Raw genomic sequence first — 4,959 nt, forward strand, 5'->3', positions numbered from 1 at the left:
AGAAGAGACCCTGTGTCCCCTTTCCCTGAAAGAATTCAGAGCCAGAATCCTTGAGGGGGATGTAGTAGGCAATTAAACAGACATAAGCGAGCAAGGACAATGGGCCAACTGAAGGAGTAATAGATGGAACCTTGAAACCTCACTCCACTCCAACTGCTCTGAAGCTGGCAATGGAGGAGCCTGTGTAGAACTGACCTTTAATTCTAACTAATTAGGAAAAATTTATAGTTTTAGTATAATAGAAGGCATAGAGCTAAAGGAAAAAGGAAGTAAATTAACAAACTGAAAGAAAGGGACTAGGTAAGTAAGTTGCAGAGGGTCTGTGAAGAAGTAGAGTTGAGGGGAAAAAAAAGGTGAGAAGGAATATAAAGAAAATGTTATAACAGGAAGAAAGGATATTAGAGTAGGAATACTTAAGAATAATTGTGAAAGTTGTAAGAATGTAAGTTATAGAAGGGTTATAAAGAGAAATCTTAAAAGGAAATTATAGGTATACTGGATAATAAATCTAATTAGATAAATGAATCTAAAGTAAATTAATACAGAATTTCCAGTCTATTATAAGGGAAAGCTTTCTTTATAAAGGAATTTACTGCTATAGGACAAGGGTGATAGACATCAACCAATTTATCTAATCAGAGGGGAAAACTTAGGAGGGGCTTATAACCTGATAGATAGAGCACCTGAATTAATCAAAAAAGTAATCATATTATTTTAAATCTTAGAACACATATACTTATGTGAATAGGGGGTTAAGTTTTTCTTAAAGTTTCCTTTTCAAGGCCTATGTGTGAAGCGATTGAGGAAGTAACTCAGCTGTGAATCCAGCAAGCAGAACTGACAAGCAGGTCAGACCAACCCACAAACATCAAAACATCATCTCAGCAACATCATCTCAATGCCTGATGACTAATTACAATAGCTGACGTCTTCGGACTCCCAGGCTTGCTGGTAGCTACATTCTTCACCCCAGCCCCTTCCTCTTTATAATCCTATCTCCTACACCTTGCTAGAAGGCAGGATTTGATGCTTGTGAGCACCCTGTCTTCTTGATTGGTATGCTAATTCAACTAAAATAGACTGAATTGCCTGCCTGTTAAACTACCAGGCAACTAAAAGTTAATCATGACCACTTCTTGTAAGTACTTTCCTCTATAAAGGTTTGAGTCCATAAGAAGGTGAAATAGCAAAGTTGTCATCCTTTTTGATTGTGTGAATTTCTAATAATGTCATCAACCCCAAACCAGTACTTGCCATAATTAAGAAAATGGATAAGATTCAATGACTTTTGAATGCCCAATAGAAAAGATAACCCCAAAGATTATAGTATCATTGTATTATGATGCGTTAATGAGCTTTTATCTAATTTAAAAATTTAGAATTATTATTTGACTTCTCAGTGGCATGCTTTCTAGGGTAGAATGCGCTGGCCAAATAAATTAAGAATCTGGCCTCTTAATTTAATGTAAGAAAGTCCATACCTGAGAGACAAATATTTTTTTTAATGTGATACAAAATATGGTCTTTAAAAGAACTGAAGGACAGATTCTAGATTATGCCCAATTGTTAATCCATGCGGACAGTCAGCTTTTTGCAGTCTAAACATGCCTTAGTGGGCAGCTGCCTGTTCCTCACTTCTGTCAAGAAAAAATTATCCTTAACTTGATCTGGGGAAGAATGTGTATCATAGGATTTACACCCTCCTTCTGGGAAGAAGTCTGTGTCCCTAAAAATGTGTAAGGTTTTAATAAATGTATATGAGATTAAGAATTTCTGGCAAGTTAGTTGTCCAAACTCAACTGAATTTGAGCCTAGAGTATTCACCTTTAACCAGATAGTCTTTACTTCTTGTATCTACTCTACTCTCATAATGATTATTTAACCTCACTTTCCAAAACAAAAAGAGAATTGGTTTGCTAGAGGCCTTTATCTTGAAGCAAGAGTATAATGAAGTTTTGATGGTCTGTTTAACTTCTTTCAATTTAAGGCCAATCTTGCCTGACCATGAGACCTCTAGGTTTTCCTGTTCTTATTTACAGCAACCGGCTTATTTTTTTAAAAAGACATCCTTTATGTCACTTCTTTGACATTATTGTCTACCTAAGCAGAACATACCAGGAACACATAAATCATACTTCAAGCCATTCTCTCAACCTGAGGTTTTAGTATAAGCATTCTATGCCATATACATGGAATCTATTCACTCAAAAAGGTTCTGTATTTTTCTCCCCACTGGTCTTTCTTTTTCATGCTTTTATCTGAATTTTCCTGCCCCACTTTCACTTGTTAATATTTCATCTGTAAATTGGAGCTCAAATGCCACCTACTATGTCTCCCTAGTCCCGTCAGTCATAATTAATGCCTTCTTCTCAAAATATATTGATTCACTCAGATATTTAACTATAGTCGTGTGCTGCATAATGATGTTTTAGTTAATGATGGACCACATATATGACAGTGCTCCTATGATATTATAATAGAGCTGAAAAATCCTATTACCTAGTGACATTCTAGCCATTGCAATATCATAACATAATGCTGGTGTAAATAAAAACACAAAACAACAACAACAACAAAAACCCCTATTGTGCTGCCAGTCATATAAAAGTATATGAACTTTCATAGTAAAGAGTTTATCAGACACTTTTGCAGACATAAACAAGCTCCATAAAAAGTTTGAAAACATGGACTCCAGCACCAAAAGTTTCTCACTAATGGGACTGTTCTTGGTGCATTATCTGCTTACAAGCGAATCTACAATTAAAAAGAAAAGAAACAAACCTAGCAAAACTGCACGGACATATTTCTAAAAAGAGTGACATCTCCTCAAGATAAACCTTAGGCAGATCCAATAGGAGGTACTCCAGAAGAAGGTATCGTTGTAATTGGAGATGACAGCTCCACGCATGTTATTGCCCCTGAAGATCCTCCAACGGGATAAGATGTGGAAATGGAAGACGGTAAAAATGATGAGCTTGGCCCTGCATAGGCCTAAGCTAAGGTGTATGTTTGTGTCTTAGTTTTTAAGAAAGAAGTTTAAAAGGTAAAATAAATAGATAGATGATAGATAGATAGAGAACTAAACAATAGATAAATAGAAAAAAGGTTATAATGTAAAAATATAAAGAAAAATATTTTGTACAGCTGTATTTGTGTTTTAACTAAATGTTATTATAAGAGTCAAACGTTTTAAAATATTAAAACATTTATTAAATGAAAAAGGTTTAGTAAGCTAACATTAATTTATTATTGAAGAAAGATTTTTAAAAATAAATGTAGTGCAGCCTAATCATAGCATGTTTATAAAGTCTACAGTTGTGGATAGCAATGTTCTTTGCCTTCACACTCAGCACTCACTCACTGACTTCCCCAGGGCAAATTCCAGTCCTGCAGGCTCCATTCATAGTAAGTGCCCTGTATCATTTATTATAGCTATATCATTTATTATCTTTTATACTATCTCTTACTGTACTCTTTCTATGTTTATATATGTTTAGATACACAAATACTATAGTGCTACAACTTCCTATAGTATAAAGTACAGTAATATGCTGTACAGAGTTGTAGTGTAGGAGCAATAGGATATATACTATAGAGCCTAAGTGTGCAGCTACACAATCTAGGCTTGTGTAAGTGTACTCTACAATGTCTGAACAATGATGAAATAGCCTAACAACCATTTCTCAGAACATATTCCTGTCACAAAGCGGCTCATGACTGCAATGTTCATTGAAGACCTAATATATACCATACAATATTCTAAGCACTAAGAATACAATTCATGCCTTTACAGAGCTCATATTCTAGTGAGGACAATAAATAACAAAAAAAGTATACAAAATAGTAAATAATACAATTTTGGAATCTAAAAAGTCCTAAGATAAAAATGAAACAAAGTCTTTTCAATAAACGGTGTTGGGAAAATTGGACAGGTACATACACAAAAGAAACTAGATCACCAACTTATACCATACAAAAGAACAAACTCAAAGTGGATAAAAGACTTATTAAATGTAAGTAGAAAAACTATAAAATCCTAGAAGAAACTATAGACAGTAGAATCTCAGACTTCTCTCCGAGCAATATTTCTGCCGATATATTTCCCGGGGCAAGGAAAAAATGAACAAATGAAACCACATCACATTAAAAAGCTTTTTTAAAACAGTAATTTAAAGTTTATTCCAGCTATAATGCAGGTTATTCTGACTTTAAGGTAGCATCAGATGGCATACTTCTGAGTCCATTCCTAAGATATTTTATCTCTGTCTGTTTTATAGATCTATGCAAGTGGGGGTCATCTGGGTTTGGATCACATAGCAGTGAACAAACGGATAAAGGAACCTTAGAAATAGTTAATGCAGGAGACCACTGTGATCTTAGAATATTGAAACAAATGCTGCCATTACTGTTAGTATTTGGATAATAAATTCTTGATGTAAATGCATCCTTAAGTGGTTTGTAGGGGTAGCCTGTAGGATAATGAATTGTCAAGAATACACTGCCTTAATATGGGCTATCCTTAGATCCCATGATTGTGGCCTGCCAATGAAACATCTTCCCCAACTGGACCTGCAGAACATTGTGTGGGAGGGTCATGGGCCAAATCACTAAGTTCCTTATTAATCTGTTTTGGTGCCATCGTCTGCGCTTTGCATCTCGCTCCTCACTCTCTCAGTGTGTGCTCAAAGATCCAGCCAAAACTCCTGACTATCCCAGCGGCAGGGAAGGATTGACTCTTCGTCTCACACTGGCTCCCCCAGACCCAGATGCTTGGTATTAAAGGGGATCTCGGGATACCCTGGAGGCTGGCTTATAGGAGCTGTCCAAACTATAAGCTTTTGTACAACAAAGTAAACCAAAAAAAAGGAATATATCCCAAGAAATCAGAAGAACCAATAAGAAGGAACATACATGTACTCCTATGTTCATAGCAGCACAACTTACAATAGCTAAGATTTT

General features: G+C 35.5%; 1 pseudogene; it reads right to left on the reverse strand.

Annotated features, from left to right (window-relative positions):
- Positions 1-4,160: 4,160 nt before the first annotated feature.
- Positions 4,161-4,639, reverse strand: LOC102754299 (annotated as a pseudogene).
- Positions 4,640-4,959: the final 320 nt, after the last annotated feature.

This window comes from Myotis davidii, unplaced genomic scaffold, assembly GCF_000327345.1.
Source record: "Myotis davidii unplaced genomic scaffold, ASM32734v1 scaffold108, whole genome shotgun sequence".
Lineage (NCBI taxonomy): Eukaryota > Metazoa > Chordata > Mammalia > Chiroptera > Vespertilionidae > Myotis > Myotis davidii.